Here is a 20,775-nt window from a genome sequence, read left to right on the forward strand (position 1 = left end):
CTTACAACAAGAATTCCCCAAATAGGAAGTTTCAAAAACTGGTACATAGGCTTCATGATCTTACCAAGAACTCAAGCTTCATTCTGCATACAACTTCCTTTCTTTGGATCATAAAATGTTTGTTGTACTCTTAGCATATTTGCAGCCCATGAGGAAAAAGAGAGAAGAAGGGAAAGGACCGAAGATGATTACCAGGCAGTTGGCCACCTTTCAGACAGTGTCTACCAAGTGATTTCTGCTTGTATCTTCTTGACTGGAACTGGTTCACAAGTCCACCACTCTCAGGGGAAATGAGTATTTTCACTTCATCCAAACAAAAATGTGGGTCTGTTATTAAGAAATGGGGAGAACGGATATTTTTCAGGCAACTAGTAATGTCTTCTATTTGGGTCACAAAATATTTTAACAGTGGCTACCTGTGAAATTATGGGTGAGGCCTATACCTATACCTTTTTGTATTGCCTGAACTGTTTTCAACACCTTTTTTTTTTTTAATTGGAAAAAAGCACAAGGAAACTATATATTAATTTTGAAGGGGAAAACAGAAAGTTTGAAGATATTATTTTATAGGTTGTACCAAAATACCCCTGACATTAACAAGTCTGCTTCAAATGATCATGTCAAAATAGTCTTACTTGACCTTCTCTTGTTATTTACTGCAAATAAAATCACTTTGCATGACAAATAAAATAAAATATTCAATTAAGTTAAAAACAAAATACTCTTACTTAACATGTAACTTTAGTTATATACTCTTTGAATCTTAGTTAACTTATCCATAAAATAAAGACATTATAGTTAACTGTCCAAAATTATTGTAAACAGGGGCGCCTGGGTGGCTCAGTGGGTTAAGCCGCTGCCTTCGGCTCAGGTCATGATCTCGGGGTCCTGGGATCGAGCCCCGCATCGGGCTCTCTGCTCAGCAGGGAGCCTGCTTCCTCCTCTCTCTCTACCTGCCTCTCTGCCTGCTTGTGATCTCTCTCTGTCAAATAAATAAATAAAATCTTAAAAAAAAAAACAAAATTATTGTAAACATAAATAAAATAATGTATACAATATATTTAGCACAGTTGTCACCAAATGGTAACCTTTATTTATTAGTGCTTAAATACATGGTAGATAATATAAGATAGCACTTTTAATTAACTTATAATTTATTGATTTTACTTAGCTATATCTTTTATATTTGCTCATTTCCACTGGACATGTAAGAGGTAACAGGAACCATGCTAAATGTCTTATCTATATTAAGTCATTTAAACCTCAAAATAACTCATGAAGTATGTAGTGTTACCATTGCATTTTAAAGTGAAAAAAAAAACTGCAGCTTAGAGAATTTTAGGAAATTGTCCAAGATTATATACCTAGGATATGGCAAAGCCTACATTTTGACACAGGCAGTTTGACCCAAATTTTTCAGCCTTAAATAGTCTACTAAACAAAAATCTAAAATGCCTCAATTTTAAAATTATGAAAACAACATTAGCCTGGTTACAAATCAATTCACCTAAGATATTAGTCTCATTATTTTAATTTCTGAATCTAGCAAAAGAACCATAGAATCAGCTGAATACATTTTTGAATAGCATTCAAAAGTTACAAACTTGGGCGCCTGGGTGGCTCAGTGGGTTAAGCCGCTGCCTTCAGCTCAGGTCATGATCTCGGAGTCCTGGGATCGAGTCCCGCATCGGGCTCTCTGCTCAGCAGGGAGCCTGCTTCCTCCTGTCTCTCTGCCTGCCTCTCTGCCTGCTTGTGATCTCTCTCTGTCAAATAAATAAATAAAATCTTTAAAAAAAAAAAAAGTTACAAACTTGTCATTGTAACTTTTCCTCATTATATCACCCTGGTTGATAGTGCTGCATTAAATAATTTCTGAAAATTCAATTCAAATTCTCAGAAGAGTGTGGATTCATAATTTTTATAAATATTTAAAATACAAAATTTTCAAGTTAACTCATGTACTGATTACAATTTTTCTAGGTCAGTCTAAAGACTAACGACATTATGAAAAAGAATCAAGCAATCTGCAACAGAAAAGCAAGAAAAATAGATATTCTTTCTCAGATATTTTACTGACATAACTAGTAGTATTAACTGCTCAAATGATTCCATTCATAATTATGAAATTAATAAAGTGTCAAGAGAATAATGAATTTTTATTTTTAAAAATATGAGGTGAAATCATTATATTAATAATTTATAAGTTATCTTAGCTGAATTGAAAAGAACTATGTTAATTAGCAAAATACATTAGTAAAAAATTTAGACAATTTTATAGTATTATCTCTGCAAGGCTGATGATATTGGCCTGTGGTTCTCTTTTTTTGGGGTGTCTTTATCTTTTTTTTTTTAAGGTAATGCTGGCCTCATAGAATGAATTTGGGGGTTTTCCTTCCTCTTCTATTTTTGGAAAAGCTTGGGAAGCATACGTATTAACTCTTCCTTAAATGCTTCGTAGAATTTACCTGTGAAATTTGCATCTGGCCCTGGATTTTTGTTTGTTGGGAGTTTTTTGATATCTGACTCAATTTCGTTGCTGGTAATCAGTCTGTTCAAGCTTTCTATTTCATCCTTCCTTGGTTTTGGTTGGTTATACTTTCCTGGGAATTTGCCCATCTCTTCTAGGTTGTCCAGTTTGTTGGCATATAATTTTTCATAATATTCTCTTGCAATATTTTGTATTTCTGTGATGTCAGTTGTCATGTCTCCTCTGTCATTTTTGATTTTGGGGGTTTGTGTGTGTGTGTGTTCCATCCTTCTTTTTTTTTTTTTTAATGAGTCTGACTAGAGGCTTATCAACTTTGTTGATTTTTTCAAAAAATCAACTCCTCGTGTCATTGTGTCATTGATCTGTTTTATTAATTTAAGTTTCTTTATCATTTATTTCTGCTCTAATCCTATTATTTCCATCCTTCTGCTGTTTGGGGGCTTTGTTTGTTATTTCTTTTTTCTTTTCTCATTTCTTTTCTTTTTTTTGTAACTCCTTTAGGTGTAAGGCTGGGTTGTTTATTTGAGGTTTTTCCTGCTTCTTGAGGTAGGCTTCTATTGCTATAGATTGCTTTTACAATAGCTTTTGCTGCATCGCAAAGATTTTGTACCATTGTGTTTTCATTTTTCTCCATGTAATTTTTGATTTCTTCTTTGATTTTGTGGTTGACCAATTCATTGTTTAGTAGCATGTTATTTAACCTCCATGAATATGTGATCTTTCCAGATTTTTTTTCTTGTTATTGATCTCTAGTTTCATAGTGTTGTGATCAAAAAAAAAAAAATGGTGTGATTTACAATATTTTTGAATTTGTTAAGATTTGTTTTATAGCCTAATATGTGATCTATTCTGGAAGACGTTTCATGCATGCATGAAAAAATGTATACTCTGCTCTTTTAGGGTGGAATGCTCTTAATTTATGTGTTAGATCTATCTGATCTAGGGTGTCATTCATAGTCACTTGTTTTCTTTGTTGATTTTCTCTTTGGAAGATCTACCCGTCAATGTAAGTGAGGTAATAAAGTCCCCCACTATTTTTGTATTACTATCAACTAGTTCCTTTAAGTTTGTTATTAACTGTTTTAGGTATTTGAGTGCTCCCAAGTTGAATGCCTAGATATTTACAAGTGTTATATATTACTGTTGAATTGTCCCCTTTATTATTATATAATATCCTTCTTTGTTCCTTATTACAGTCTTTGTCTTAGTCTATTTTGTCCAATATAAGTATTGCTACCTTGCCTTTCTTTTGACATCCATTTGCTTCATGATTAATTCTTCTCCATACTCTCACTTTCAACCTGCAGATGTCTTTAGATCTGCAATGAGTCCCTTGTAGGCAGCATATGGATGAGTATTGTTTTTTGTTTGTTTGTTTTAAAGATTATTTATTTATTTATTTGAGGGAGAGAGAGAGAGAGCGGTAGCATGAGCGGGGGGAGGAGCAGAGGGAAAGTGAGAAGCAGACACCTCACTGAGCAGGGAGCCTGAAGCAGGGCTCATTCTCAGGATCCTGAGATCATGACCTGAGCCAAAGGCAGACGCTTAACCAACTGAGCCACGCAGGTGCCACAAGTATTGTTTTCTTCTCCATTCCATCACCCCATATCTTTGATGGGAATGTTTAGTCAGTTTACATTCAAACTAATTATGGATATGTGTTTATTGTCATTCTGTTACTTGTTTTGTGGTGGTTTTTCCATGATAATTTTTCTGCTTGCTCTCCTTTCTCATGGTTTGCTGGCTTTCTTTAGTCATATACTTGGATTCCTTTCTCTTTGTCTTTTTGCATATCTATTACTACTTTTTTATTTGTTGTTACCATTAAGTTCGTATTTAATGTCTTCTGTGTATAGCAGTCAATATTAAGTTGACGGTCACTAAAGTTTGAGTCCATTCTTTACTCCACTCCCCCACACATTTTAGGCATATGCTATCATACTTTACGTCCTTTTATTTTTGTGAGTCCCTTGACTGATTTTTACAGACATACTTACTTCTACTGCTTTTGTACTTGGTATTTTTCTTATTCTTACTTATGATCTTTCCTTTCCACTCAGAGTTCCCTTTAACATTTCTTGTAGGGCTGGTTTCATGGTTATAAACTCCTTCAGCTTTTGTTGGTCTGGGAAACTCTTTCTCTCTCTTTCTATTCTGAATGATAACCTTGCTGGATAGAGTATTCATGGCTGCAGAATTTTTTCCTTTCAGCATTTTGACTATATCATGCCACTTTCTTCTGGCCTGCCATGTTTCTGCTGAAAAACTGCTGATAGCCTTATGGAATGTCCCTCATATGTAACTGTCTTCTTTTCTCTTGCTGCTTTTAACATTTTCTCTTTATCACTACTTTTTGCCATTTTAATTACTATGTGCCTTGGTGTGGTTCTCTTTGGTTGATTTTGGGGGTTGGGGGGAAATCTCCGTTTCTTCTCAATCTGGATATATGTTTCCTTCCCCCAGATTTGGGAACTTTTCAGATATTATTTCTTCAAATGTATTTTCTGCCCCATTTTCTCTCTCTTCTTCTGGGATGCCTATAATGTAAATGTTATTACACTTGATGGAGTGACTGAGTTTCCTCAGTCTATTCTCATTCTGCATAATTTTTTTCTCTCAGTTGCTCAGCTTAATTAATTTCCATTACTCTGTTCTCCAAGTCACTATCTCGTTCTTTTGCTTCCTCTAGCCTGGTATTTATTCCATTAATTATTTTTAATTTCATTTATTTTGTTCTTCACTCTGATTTGTTCTTTTTGTGTGTTTTCTATCTCTTTGTTAATGGTTTCACTGTTGTCCTCCACTGTTTTCTCAAGACCAGTGAGTGTCTTTATGATCATTACTTTAAATTTTCTACCAGACATATTATTTATATCTGTTTCAATTGTGTCTCTCACTGTGGTTTTGTCCTGTTCTTTGATTTGGAACATAGTCCTCTATCTCCTCATTTTGTCTGCTTCTATGTGTCTATTTCTGTATGTTAGGGAGTTTGGCTATGTCTCCTGCTCTTTTTTTTTTTTTTAAGATTTTATTTATTTATTTGAGAGAGACAGTGAGAGAGAGCATGAGCGAGGAGAAGGTCAGAGAGAGAAGCAGACTCCCGCGGAGCCGGGAGCCCAATGCGGGACTCGATCCCGGGACTCCAGGATCATGACCTGAGCCGAAGGCAGTCGTCCAACCAACTGAGCCACCCAGGCATCCCTATGTCTCCTGCTCTTAAAAGTAATGGCCTCATGAAGAAAAGTTCCTGCAGTGCCCTGCAGTGCAGTGTCCCCTGTTAACCAGTATCTGGCACTTCAGGGATGTCTCCTATGTATGTTGTGTGTGCTCAGCAGTTGTGGGACTCTTCCTTCAGTCCCATTTTTTCACAGAGGCTCTTTGCTCATACTCCTTGGTCCCTGGTCAGGGTGGGGCACACAGTTTTAACAAGGTATGCACCATTCTGTTTGGGAAATGAGACCTACCACCACCCACAGAGACCAAGGCCCCATAAAATGTGCTGGCCAGGAGATGGAGATGCTATGTTGGGAAGGTTTTCATCAGTCTTCTGGGGGTGGGGATCCACAGTCCCCAGACTGGGGCAGATATGACTGGGAAGAGTGGATCCACCAAAGCACAGGAGGGTGGGGCTTTGTGTAAGCAAGTTTGGTAGTGAATGTGTGCTGGTTCCCACTGGTGGCCATGTGTTTATGCTGGGGAGCAGAGGAAAGAGATGGCACCTTCCAGTTTCTTTGTTCCTGGAGAAGTCTTCTGAGAACACTACCTGTTCTTGGATATGCTCTAAGACACATAAATAACTCTCCCTCCCATGTTCTCTAGGAGTTTTTCAAATTGCAATTTCTATGCTGTACCTCTGTGGCCTATTCATTGTGCTGTCTCTTTGAGGGCAGAAACTCGGCTTCCTAAAATGCTCCAGATTCTCCCAGAACTGAACTCTCTGATTTTTAAAATTCTAAGCTTTAAGTCTCACTGGTTGTAAGAACTCACAAAATTCAGCTCCTCTAGTTTTCAAAGCCAAATATTCTGAGGATTCTCTTCCCCGTGCAGGATCCCTAGTGTGATAGTCTGTTTCTTGCCTTTCACAATGCCCATGACGCCCTCACACCCACCCGCCACAGATGGCCATGGTTTCACTCCCCATACCCTCTTCAATTGTGGCCTCTTCTCTACCTTTAGTGGTGGAGTTTGTTCTGCCAGTGTTCAGACCATTTTCTGAGTAAAAGAGGTGAAAGTTACCTAGTTTTATCTGTGGGATGAGGTGATCTTAGGGTCCTCTTATTCTGTCTTTTTGTGACTTTAGAAAACTTTCACACTATTAATTTCTCCTTTTCTCCTTTTGTGTTATTACTGTTGAATATTTCAATTCTAGATATTATGCAATTTAACATTACTATTATTGTTTTATACAGTTAATATTAATGCATATTTGACACTTTCAATTGCTATTTACTGCTTCCTGCATTTCCACGCTTCTGTCTGGGATCATTTCTTTCTAACTGAAGCAGTCCCTTTTTTTTTTTTTTTAAAGATTTTATTTATTTATTTGACAGAGAGAGATCACAAGTAGACGGAGAGGCAGGCAGAGAGAGAGAGAGAGGGAAGCAGGCTCCCTGCTGAGCAGAGAGCCCGATGCGGGACTTGATCCCAGGACCCTGAGATCATGACCTGAGCCTAAGGCAGTGGCTTAACCCACTGAGCCACCCAGGCGCCCAAGCAGTCCCTTTTTTATTCTTTGAATGCACACCTACTATTGATTAATTCCTTCAATTATATTTCTGGAAACGTCTTTCATTTCAGGTCAAAGAATTTTTATAGGTGTATACACTCATGTAACCACAACCCAGAAAAAACACTCTAGAAGCATTTCCACCACTCTAGGAGTTTCCATTATGCCACTCCTAATAAATTTTCCCCAAAAGTAGTACTATCCTGAACTTTATAATAATAAATTAATTTTCCCTGCTTTTGATCTTCATATAAATAGACTTATATGATATGTGTTCTTTTATACCTGGCTTCTATTGCACAATATTGTGTTTCTAAGATTCATCTATTTTGATGCATGTAGCAATTTTATGAATGATATGCCACTGTATGACTATACCACAGTTAATTTATCCATTATTATATTGATGTAGACTTGGGCTGTTTTCAGATGATTGAGATTATGAATAAAGCTGCTGCAACCATCCATGTACACATATTTGGTGAACATAAGTACTCACTATACTAGGAATGAAATTGCTGAGTTATATGGAAGACTGTTTCATAGATACAATTCATCTTTTATTCTTAGCCTTTCTGGAGGATAACAGTCTTTGAGCTTATAGAAGTCTCATGAATATATTCTGAACTTTGGCTTCCCTTTCCACCCCTTAATGGTGTCTTTTGATGAATATAAGTTTTTACTTTTAGTAAAGTCCAATTTTGTTTTCTATTATGGTTATTATGATTGATTTTAAAAACAGTTGCTTCCCCCATAACCATAAAAACAGTTTTTCATTTCTTAACTTACATTGAATTAATTAACATATAAATTATTATTAGTTACAGAGGGAGAGATCAGTGATTCATCGGTCTTATATAATACTCACTGCTCTCCTTAATGTCAATCACCAAGTCACCCATCCCCAAACCCCTTCCCTCACCAAATCCTCAGTTTCCTATGATTAAGGGTCTCTTATTTTATTTTTCCCTCTCTTACCCTATGATCCTTTGTGTTGTTTTGTAATTTCCACATGTCAGTGAAATCATATGGTAATCCTCTCTCTGATTGACTTATTTCACTTACCATAATACCCTCAGTTCCATCCACATTTTTGCAAATGGCAAGATTTCATTTTTTGATGGCAGAATAGTATTCCATTGAATATCAATACCACATCTTCTTTATCCATTCATCTGTCAATGAACATTTGGGCTCTTTCCATAGTTTGACTATTGTGGATATTACTGCTATAAACATTGGGGTGCAGGTGCCCCTTTGGATCACTACTTTTGTATTTTTGGGGTAAATACCCAGTAGTGCAATGCTGCATCATAGGGCAGCTCTATTTTCAATATTTTGAGGACCCTCCATACTGTTTTCCAGATGGCTATACCAACTTCAATTCCCACAAACACTGTAAGAGAGTTCCCCTTTCTCCACATCCTCACCAATACCTGTCATTTCCTGGCTTGCTAATTTTACCATTCTGACTGGAGTGAGGTGGTATCTCACTGTGGTTTTGATTCGTATTCCCCTGGTGCTGAGTGATGCTGATATTTTTTCATGTGTCTGTTGGCCATTTGGTTGTCTTCCTTGAAGAAATGTCTGTTCATGTCTTCTGCTCATTGTTTCATTAGGTTACTTGTTCTTTGGGTGTTGAGTTTGATGAGTTCTTTATAAACTTTGGATGCTTGCCCTTTACCCAATATGTCGCTTGCAAATATCTTCTCCCATTCTGTGAGCTGGCTTTTCATTTTGTTGACTATTTCCTTTGCTGTGCAAAAGCATTTTATCTTGATCAAGTCCCAATAATTCATTTTTGCTTTTGTTTCCCTCACCTTTGGAGACGTGTCTAGCAAGAAGTTGCTGTGGCTGAGGTTGAACAGGTTGCTGCTTGTGTTCTCTTCTAGGATTTTGATGGATTCCTGTCTCACATTTAGGTCTTTCATTCATTTTGAGTCTATTTTTGTGTATGGTGTGAGGAAATGGTCCAGTTTCATTCTTCTGCATGTGGCTGTCCAATTTTCCCAACACCATTTGCTGAAGAGACTTTCTTTTTTCCATTGGATATTCTTTCCTATTTTGTCAAAGATTAGTTGACCATAGAGTTGAAGGTCCATTTCTGAGTTCTCTATTCTAGTCCATTGATCCATGTGTCTGTTTTTGTGCCCGTACCATACTGTCTTGATGATTACAGTTTTGTAATAGAGCTTAAGGTCTGGGATTTTGATGCCACCAGTTTTGGTTTTCTTTTCCAACATTTCTTTGGCTATTCGGGGTCTTTTCTCATTCCATACAAATTTTAGGATGATTTGTTTCAGCTCTGTGAACAAAGTTGATGGTATTTTTTTTTACAAGATTTTATTTATTTATTTGACAGACAGAGATCACAAGTAGGCAGAGAGGCAGGCAGAGAGAGAGGAGGAAGCAGGCTCCCTGCTGAGCAGAGAGCCCGATGCAGGGTTTGATCTCAGGACCCTGAGACCATGACCTGAGCTGAATGCAGAGGCTTAACCCACTGAGCCACCCAGGCACCCCAAAGTTGATGGTATTCTAATAGGGATTGCATTGAATGTATAGATTGTTCTAGGTAGCACAGACATTTTCACAATATTTGTTCTTCCAATCCATGAGCATGGAATGTTTTTCCATTTCTTTGTGTCTCCTCAATTTCTTTCATGACCATTCTAAAGTTTTCAGAGTACAGATTCTTTGCCTCTTTGGTTAGATTTATTCCTAGGTGTCTTATGGTTTTTGGCACAATTGTAAATGGGATCCACTCCTTAATTTCTCTTTCTTCAGTCCCATTGTTTGTGTATAGAAATGCAACTAATTCTATGCATTGATCTTATATTCTGCCACTTTGCTGAATTCCTGGATGAGTTCTAGTAATTTTGGGTTGGAGTCTTTTGGGTTTTCCACATAGAGTATCGTGTCATCTTCAAAGAGTGAGAATTGGACTTCTTTGCCAACTCAGATGCTTTTTCTCTTATTTTTATTTTTTTTCTGATTGGTGAGGGTAGGACTTCTAGTACTATATTGAACAGCAGTGGTGATAATGAACATCCCTGCTATTTTCCTGACCTTAGGAGAAAAACTCTCAGTTTTTCCCCATTGAGAATGATATTTGCTGTGGGTTTTTCATAGATGGCTTTCATGATATTGAAGTGTGTACCCTCTATCCCTACATTGTGAAGAGTTTTGATCAAGAAAGGATGCTATACTTTTGTCAAATACTTTTTTTGCATCTATTGAATGTATCATATGGTTCTTGTCCTTTCTTTTATTAATATATTTTGTCACATTGATTTGCAGATGTTGAACCAACCGTGCAGCCCAGCAATAAAACCCACTTGGTTATTGTGAATAATTCTTTTAATGTACTGTTTGATCCTATTAGCTAGTATCTTGGTAAGAATTTTTGTATCCATCTTTATCAGGGATATTGGCCTGTAATTCTTCTTTTGGTGGGGTCTTTGTCTGATTTTGGGATCAAGGTAATGCTGGCCTCATAGAACAAGTTTGAAAGATTTCCTTCCCTTTCTATTTCTTGAAACAGCTTCAGAAGAATAGGTATTAATTCTTCTTTAAATGTTTGGTAGGATTCCCCTGGGAAGCCATCTGGCCCTGGACTCTTGTTCATTGGGAGATTTTTTTTATTTCTGCTTTAATTCCCTTGCTGGTTATGGGTCTGTTCAGCTTTTCTATTTCTTCCTGTTTCAGTGTTGGTAATTTATAAGTTTCTTTTTTTTTTTTTTAAGATTTTATTTATTTATTTGACAGACAGAGATCCCAGGTAGGCAGAGAGGCAGGCAGAGAGAGAGGAAGGGAAGCAGGCTCCCCGCTGAGCAGAGAACCCAAGGCAGGGCTCGATCCCAGGACCCTGGGATCATGACCCCAGCCAAAGGCAGAGGCTTTAACCCATTGAACTCCCCAGGGACCCCAATGTATAAGTTTCTAGAAATGCATCCATTTCTTTCAGATTGCCTAATTTGTTAGCATATAATTGCTCATAATATGCTCTTAAAACTGCTTATATTTCTTCAGTGTTGGTTTTGATCTCTCTTTCATTCATGATTTTATTTATTTGGGTCCTTTCTCTTTTCTTTTTGATAAGTCTGGCCAGGGGTTTACCAATTTATTAATTCTTTCAAAGAACCAGCTTCTAGTTTTGTTGATCTGTTCTACTGTTCTTTTGGTTTTATTTCATTGATTTCTGCTCTAATCTTTATTATTTCTCTTCTCCTGCTGGGTTTAGGATTTATTTGCTGTCCTTTTTCCAACCCCTTTAGGTGTAAGTGTAGGTTGCGTATTTGAGACCTTTCTTATTTCTTGAGAGAGGCTTGTATTGCTATATAGTTCTCTCTTAGGACTATCTTTGCTGCATCCCAAAATTTTTGTACAGTTGTGTTTTCATTTTCATTTGTTTCCATGGATTTTTAAAATTCCTCTTCAATTTCCTGATTGGCCCATTCATTCTTTAGTAGGATGCTCTTTAGCCTCCATGTATTTGAGTTCTTTCCAAATTTCCTCTTGTGATTGAGTTCTAGTTTTGAAACGTCATGGCCCAAAAATATGCAGGAAGTGATCCCAATATTTTGATACCAGTTGAGACCTGATTTGTGATCCAGGATGTGATCTATTCTGGAGAATGTTCCATATGCACTCAAGAAGAATGTGTATTCTGTTGCTTTAGGATTCATTTGGGATCTCAATTATTCTAATATTGTCTTGCTTTATGGTATCATTTATCTCTCAGATTCTCCTCTTGTGATCCAGTAGTTGTTTATCTTTTTCTCAGCTTCTCTATTCTCCATCATTTTGTCTTCTGTATCACTAATTCTCTCTTCTGCTTCATTTATCCTAGCAGTTAGAGGAGCTAGCCTCCATTTTTTATTGCATCTCATTAATAGCTTTTTGATTTCAACTTGATTAGATATTAGTTCTTTTATTTCTCCAGAAAGGGATTCTTTAGTGTTTTCTATATTTTTTTCAAGCCCACCTAGTATCTTTATAATCACTATTCTGAAGTCTAATTCCAACATCTTATTTATGTCCATACTGATTAGATCCCTGGCAGTCAGTACTGCCTCTTGTTCTCTTGTTTTCAGGTGACTTTTTCAGTCTTGTCATTCCATCCAGAGAAGGATAGATGAAGGAGAAAACAAAATACTAAAATGGCAACAATGACCCCAGAGAAGTATACACTAAACAAATCAGAAGAGACTGAAACAAAGAAACAAAAATTTAATTAAAAGAAAAAAGAGAGAGAGAATATAATCAGACAGGTGAATAGAACAGAGCAATACACTGGATCCTGTGTGTATTTTGATCTGTTAGAAAACTAGATCCTAAAATTGTAAAGAAAATATACATACAAAATAAAATTAAATATAATGAAAGGATAGAATGTAACTGTAAAAATGAAAGTAAAAGAAAAAAAAAAAAACCAAACAGGAGTATAACCATACAGGTGGACAGAACAGAGCAATACACTATATCCTTGGTGTATTGGGGTCTGTTTGTTAGAAGAAACTATATCCCAAAATTGTAAAGAAAGAAAAACTTATATAGATACAAAAATAAAATTAAATACAATGAAAGGGTAGAATGTAACCCTAAAAATGAAAATTAAAAAAGAGTTGATAAAATAAGAAAAAAGGGAAAAAATTAAAATTTTTTGGTTGAAAAAGGAGAGAAAAAAATAAAATTAAAAAAATTAAAATTGAAAGATGAAAGAATCATGGGGGGGGAACATGAATTATATATGCTATTTTCTCCTAGTGCTGGAGTTTTGCAATTCTCAGTAACTGGTTAATTTGTTCTTGGCTGGATGTTCTTGCTGATCTTCTGGGGAAGGGGTCTGTTGCATTGATTCTCAAGTGTCTTTGCCCTGGGCAGAATTGCACCACCCTTGCCCAGGGGCCAGGCTATGTAATCTGCTCAGGATTGCTCTGTGTGGCTTTTGTTCCCTGAAGGCCTTCCACATAGCTTTAGAGGATGAGAATGAAAATGGCAGCCTCCCAATTTCCAGCCCAGGAGCTCAGTAACCCTCAGGTAAAAGCAGTCAATCACTCCTGTCTCCCAGGTCTCCAGCTGTGCTCCATGCTCCCCCAGCCTGTGACTGAGCATTTCTACCTCAGGCACATGACTCCACTTCAGACTCCTATAAAGCACACCCACGTCACTTGTCCCTAGAGGAGGAAGGCAGGCCTTGCTTCGGTTCTGCTGCTTACTAGGCCCTTGCTCAGACAGCAGTCACCTGACTGTGTAAGGGGTTCATGGTTTATGGCAACACTGAGTTGAGAGCCCACTCCTGGGCTAACTGATTATACCTGGCTTCCCTGCATTGATGCCCGGGAGCTCTGCCACAGTCAGGCACCCCTAGTCTTCCTGTGACCCCATGGATCTTGAGACCACACTGTCCCAGCTAGGGTTCCACCCACACTTAGCCACCTGAGCACCTTTTAGGCAGGGATGTTTCTGACCAGAACAGACTTCTAAATGCTCTGATTTTGTGCTCTGCTGCTATATCACTTTCCAATGCTGGCTTACAGAGCCTCTCTCCCCCATGGCTTATCTTCCCATATATCACCTCTGGTTCACTTCTCCACACCTCCTACCTTGCAGAGAGTGGTCGTTTTTGTATTTGTAGAGTTGCAGCTATTCTTTTCTTAGGTCTCTAGTTGAGTTTGAAGTGTTCAGAATGATATGATAGCTCTCTAGCTGAATCCAGATAAAACTAAGGGCTCCTACTCTTCTGCCCTCTTCGACTTCCCCAAGACAGTTTCTTATTATTTAGTCCTGAAGTTTTATTATTTAACTTTCACACTTAGTTCTATGATCATAACTGTTAACAGATTTTTTTTTTGTAATTATAAGGCATTGGCTTCCATATGATTACAGACACTATTCTATTGTTTGTTATTTCCATCATTTTTTTGAGAAGTCTTATTGTTACTTCTTTAAAGAGAAGTTTTGTTGGTTTTTTTTCTTCTGTCTGCTTATAAGATATTCTCTTTGTAATCACTTTTAGCAGTTTGGCTAATAATATGCCAAATATGGTTTTCTTTTAATTATCCTGCTTGGAGTTCATAAACTTTTCAGATTCTGTTACTTGATATATTTCATAAGTTTTAGAAAACTAGGTCATTAAGTCTTCAAATATTACTTCTGTTCATTCTGTCTCCTCTCCTTCCAGAGCTCGAACTACATGTACATTAGAAAATGTCATCATGCCCCCAAATTCTCTTATGCATTTTTGCATAAAAATGCATAATGCACCTTTTTTGCATTTCTTCTTTTTTTCAATCTGCATAATGTTTTCTAATTTTTTTCCAAGTTTATTAGTCCTTTCTATACTCATGTCTAATGTGTTCTTAAGCTCATTAAGGTTTTATTTGTTACCATAATTTTCAGTTCTGTAATTTTCAAAATATTGGTCAAAATTTCTGTTGAAATTTTTTATCTTTTCATCCTTATCTTGAATATATTGACAGTTTTTAAAATTTCATGTGCTGTAAATACAGTAAATGGATCTCTATGGGTTTCTTTCTTTCATCTGTTGGTTGTTTTTGTTTTTTTTTTCTCTCATGTTATGGTCATGTCCTGGAATATCAATAATCTTCCACAAAATACTGAATATCCTGGACATAGTGTATGAAAATTTGTAGTTATAACTTGAAGCTCTGGATGATGCTTTCTTTCTCCAGAGAAGACTTTTTTTTCCTTTGGTAAATAGTTAGAATAGGGATAAATCACCTGAACACACTCTAGGACTGACTTTCAGTCTTTATGATAGCTTTGTATCTTTTTATTTGTACTAGTTCTAGGATGTATCTATTACAGGTCTCAACTGAAGTCTCAAGTCTTTACCAGGTCCTCTTTCCTTTAATGGTCTCTGAACTCAAAATTTTATCTCCCCAGCATCTTGGGACTATGAAATCCCTGGGCAGTTTATCAGCTTCTTGTCCACTGCTTCCTATTTGATTTCTAATCCCCTCATTCTACACCCATCACAATTAACACATGCCTGGAGGGGATAAAGAGCACAGACTGTTGGGATTATCTCAATTTATATACCTTTTCTCCAAAATCTTGGCTCAAGGTTTCTATTTCCTAGTTGCTTCAAAACCTTTTTTAAAAATTTTATTGAGTTCTTTTAAAGCCGTTCTTGGCAGGAGGGTAATCTAGACAGAAATAAAAATCCTCTAGCTCTGTCTCTGTGGAGTTTGTCTGTGAAGAAGAAAAAAACAGAGAAGAAAGACTGGTAGGAAGATCATAACAATCTGAAGTACTGAACTTCTTTTATTTGCGATAAAGACAAAGAGACAAAGAAAATGTATACTGAAAAGGTAAAATTGCTAGAATTTAGTGATCAGATATGTAAAAAAGATGAAGAACAGAAAAGAAAGGAATCAAGGAAGCTTAGATGATTGATTGATAGTGGTGCCACTAACTGAGCAGGCCACAGAAAATAAAACTGGATTAAGGGGGTCACAGTGGAAAGGGATGTGGTCAAGAGGAAGAGATAATAAATTTTGCTTTGATTGTGTTTAAGGTGTTTTTGGATGTTAAACAGAGATAACCACTAAGCAATTGGATATGGGAAAAGAGGTTTGGGCTATTGATATAAACATTTAAGTTATCTGAATATAAGTGGTGGTTAAAATTTAGAGGTCAGATGCAATTATGCAGGTAGAGTCTGTATACAGAATAAGTGAACAAGGCTTAAGACAATGCTGGAGGGGCACTTGAGTGGCTCAGTCAGTTAAATGTCTCCCTTTGGCTGAGGTCATGACCTCAGGGTCCTGGGATCAAGCCTCATGTCAGGCTCCATGCTCAGTGAGGAGTCTGCTTGTCCCTCTCCCTCTGTCCCACCCACTTCCCCTTCTTGTACTCACACACACCCTCTCTCTCTCTCTCAAATAAATTAATAAAATCTTAAAAAAAAAAAAAAAGAAATCACCCTGGAAGGCTGAGATATTTAAGATAAAGGAGGTAAACAAATAATCATTTAGAATCAGTATCAGTTAATTATATACAAGAACACTTCAGTCGTCCAAGCAAAGAAGCATCAATCTTTTTTTTTTCTTTTTAAGTTATTCAGTGAAAAATCTTATCTTCCCAATGTTATCTCCTCTATAATCTTTCCTTGTATAGTTCTAAATTAACAGGCTGGCATTTTAGTAGGTCCATAGGAAAACTGTTATCACATATTTCCATAAAGATTTATGAATCTGGAACAACGTACAAACATCAGAAGGATATAAATGAAATAAAGGTAGCATGTGTAAATTCAAGCTGGAGTAATCTGATATTACTGGTTTAGAGAACAGGCTTTGAAGACCACAGGTTATAAAATCTGAGGGCCAAATCTGTATCCTGACTTTTCCAACTTACTAGTTGTGTGACATTGGGAAAGATGCTCAAATTCTCAAAGCCCCGGTTTTCTTAATGATAAAGTGAAAATAATAGCAGTACCCATTCCATTCAGTTGCTATGGCAACAAAATGAAATAATGTGTGTAAAGTACTTAGCACAGTGTCAGGTATATAATAAACTATACATGAATATGAAAATTTGTATAACTTCAGACCAATTAAATTACAGAGAGGTAAAACTGGTAGGAACATTGAAACCATGGTGGGATTCAAGCTTAAAACAACTTTTACCCATATCTAAATGCCAGGTGAGTCTCACTGCAATGTTTCTCACCCCTTTGATTATCAAAACTAATTCAAGTTTGAACATTTCCTTTTTCCCTATGTCACTCCCTAAAATGAAAATAAAGATGAGCTTCCCACATAGAATGACCATCTTTTTGTTGAAGCACACACATGACCATGTTCCTTGTTTTAGCTGCCTTTGGACATGTAATGGAGGTAATAGTAATATATGCCTTCCAACTAGAGGAAAGTGTTAATGACTCATGTAAAAGTATATGCTATAGGGGCGCCTGGGTGGCTCAGTGGGTTAAAGCCTCTGCCTTCAGCTCGGGTCACGATCTCAGGGTCCTGAAATCCAGTCCCACATTGGGCTCTCTGCTCAGAAGGGAGCCTGTTTCCCCCTCTCTGTCTCTGCCTGCCTCTCTGCCTACTTGTGATCTCTGTCTGTCAAATAAATAAAGTCTTTTAAAAAAAAAAGTATATGCTATATTTATCAGGTGTTGGGCCTCAGTCAATCATTCTGTCAAAAGATCTAGATACTGGGGTGCCTGGGTGGCTCAGTGGGTTAAGCCTCTGCCTTCGGCTCAGGTCATGGTCTCAGGGTCCTGGGATCGAGCCCCGCATCGGGCTCTCTGCTCGGCGGGGAGCCTGCTTCCTCCTCTCTCTCTGCCTGCCTCTCTGCCTACTTGTGATCTCTGTCTGTCAAATAAATAAATAAATAAAATCTTTAAAAAAAAAAAAAGATCTAGATACTGCTTCTATTAAAATTTCACATGACCAGAATACTTCTGCGAAATTAATTCTCCTAAACCAAGAACAAAATTTGTATCTGGCCAAGATGAGAGCTTCACTCTTGAAATCAAGAAATGTTAATGATTTCTATTTATCCAAAGATAAAAAGCAAATTTATATTCATCATTAACCGCAACAATGACTTTACTTTCTTTTGCCTTCAGAGATGTTTTTGAACATTTTTTTTTTTTTTGCCTCCAACACTGTCTCCACCTGCATGTGATTAGTGTGCACTAATGTATTCAGGAAACATTCTTCTTTCTTCATGAAATCCACTTTACCTAGGTGCATGGAAGAGAAGACACTTGTTTACTCTATACTCTCATTTTCCTTACACTTTACAAATTAGAAATTTTAAAAATGAGGTAACTACATTGTGTTCTTAAGATTCTTTGAGTTTTAGGTTAGCAGAAACACGATACAAATTATCTGGTACTCAAAACAAATGTGTAGGCCAAGTAACTGCAATGCATAGGGATGGTGCTGGCTCAGACACAAACAAATCGAGGGTTTCCAACTGCATCATCACCAACTTCTCCATTATCATCTTCATTGATGTCTCTGTGTCCTTCCTCTATTTCTCTCATCACTCTGGGAAAAATTGTGTTGATTTTCTTGTTGCTGCTTTAACAAATTTCCACAACCTTAATGACTTAAAACAACACAAATTTATTCTCTTTTAGTACTGAAAGTCAGAAGTCCAAAATAAGTCTTGCAGGGCTAAAATCAAGGTATGGGCAAGAACCATTCTCTCCAGGAGTTCCAGGAAAGAATCTGTTCCTTTCTGTGATTCTTAATTTTATGTGTCAACTTGGCTAGGCCACATGGTTTCCAGATATGAGATTTAAATATTATTCTGGGCATGTCTATGAGACTGTTCTTGGGTGAGACTAATATTTGAATCTGTAGGCTGAGTAAAGTAGATTATGGGTGGTCCTCATCCAATCCATTGACAATCTGGATAGAACAAAAAAGGCAAAGTAAGGAAGAATTTGTTCTCTGCTTATCTTGGAGATTAACATCAGTCATCTGCCTTCAGACTCAAATTCAAACTAGAACTTCATCATCTGCTCTCCTAGGTCTCCCTAGCTTACTAACTAAAGATCTTGGGACTTCTCAGCCTCCGTAACCACATGAACCAATTCCTTAAAATAAATCTCTTTATGCTTTATTTCTGTTTCTCTGGAGAGCCCATAAATGCACTTGCCTCCTCCAGTTTTTAGAAGTTGCCAACATTCCTCGTTTGTGGCCACATCACTCTACTCTCTGCCTCCATAGTCGTTTTGCTTTCCACTCACTCTGTTCTCCTGCCTCCCTCTTATAAGGATTCTTGTGATTATATTAGGCCCATCCAAAATGAAATATCCAGATGATCCAAGATAATCTGCTCATCTCAAAATATTAACTTAATCATATCTTCAAAATCCCTTTTACTATGTAAAATACCAAATACAAATACACCTATTGGTTATGTGGTGTGATCCTTATTGTAGCAGGCATCTATCTCTTCATTGGCATGGGCATCAATTACCGACTTGTGGCGAAAGAGCAAAAAGCAGAGGAGCAGCAGAAAAAGGAAAGCAAAGAGGAGGAGACAAGTGTGGATGCTGCTGAGAAGCCAAAAGAATATGCAGCAGAATCTGCAGAGCAGAAGGACACAGAAGGAAGTCCCAAAGAGGAGGAGAATCCAGTCTAAACCTATGCGGCCCAAGGGTCAATGAAGTAGCTGTGACCCAAGATACCTGAAAATATCTACTGGTCTGTATTCCAGCAGTGGTGCTCAATGACAATAGTGGGCATATGTGTGCGAATCATACCAGGTGTTCATGGATGGAATTTTTGTTTCACTCCTTACCAGTAGCCTGAATTAAAAATGCCATACCTTTGGGGAGGGAGTGGTTGGAAAAGAATGAGAGAAGGCAGTAGTGTGGTGGTTTTTTGTTTGTGTGTTTGTTTGTTTAAATCCTAGCTTTTAACAGTGTCCAGAAGATCATAATATGTGCCTTAAGTTTTAGTCTTTAGAACTCTTTAGGGAGCCTTAACTTTTTAATCCATTCTGTTGAATTCATCTATTTTAAGTGTTACATTATAAGGAAAAATAACAACTAACGTGTTTGAGACAAATCTAAAATTTTTAAAAAATATGTAACATATTCACAGGTTCTAGAGGTTTTTAAATGTCAGCATCTTTGAAGGGCCATTATTCAGCCAACCACAGAGGGTATCTTGTTGACAAATTCTAGCAGAAAAGTCCTAGGAAGAACTCTTACTGGCCCAGCTTAGGCAACATGTTCATTCCTTATTCTTTCATCATGGGCAAAAGGATGTCAAGGATTGGCCAGCCTAATTTGCATGCCCACTCCTCCTGAGGAACTGAATGAAAATCCAGTAACCATGGTCCCATTAGGTTCATAGGAATTTGGAGAAGATGGTTCCCCAAAAGAAGTGCTGCTATTACCAAGAGATGAGAGGAGGGATGGTGGGTAGGCAAAAATGAAAAAAAAACACAACAGATGTCCACTACATATTTCACTCTTTAATAACAACAGGAGAACTGTTCTTGTTTAAAAATTCTGGGTGTGAGTTGGTGTACTTAGTCTATATGTTTTGGGTTTAAACAAACAAACAAAAAAAGCAGTGAATAAAGGCACGGAATTTAGAGTTAGACAAACCTGAATTTATAGCTTGACTCTACCCTTTCTGGCCATATAACATTTGACATGTTATTGAAATTTCTTGATTTTTCAGTTTCCTGGCAGGTAAAATAAAGCTGCTTAGTATACTGGACATGGATATCCATCATGTTTCCAACCCAGCATATTTGAAATTATATTTATAGTTGTGGAATATTCCCAGTCTTAAGAGTCCTTCTTCCAAAAAATAGAATGCAGAAAACAAAACTCCCTGCCTCTCTTGCAGCTAGGATTGGGGCTATGACAGTGGCTCAGCTGCCCCAGTCAGACTCACACACACACCAGAATTTGACCAGTAATTGAGCAACAAGAAAAAGGAGTCTCTAGTCTGAATCCATTTTTGCTGCTTCTTTCAATAGTAGCAGCAACAGTGTATGCAGTTTCTCAGTGGTTTGATGATCAAGTTCCTGGCACAGAAGTGGCATG

This window comes from Lutra lutra, chromosome 2 (assembly GCF_902655055.1).
Source record: "Lutra lutra chromosome 2, mLutLut1.2, whole genome shotgun sequence".
Taxonomy (NCBI): Eukaryota; Metazoa; Chordata; class Mammalia; order Carnivora; family Mustelidae; genus Lutra; species Lutra lutra.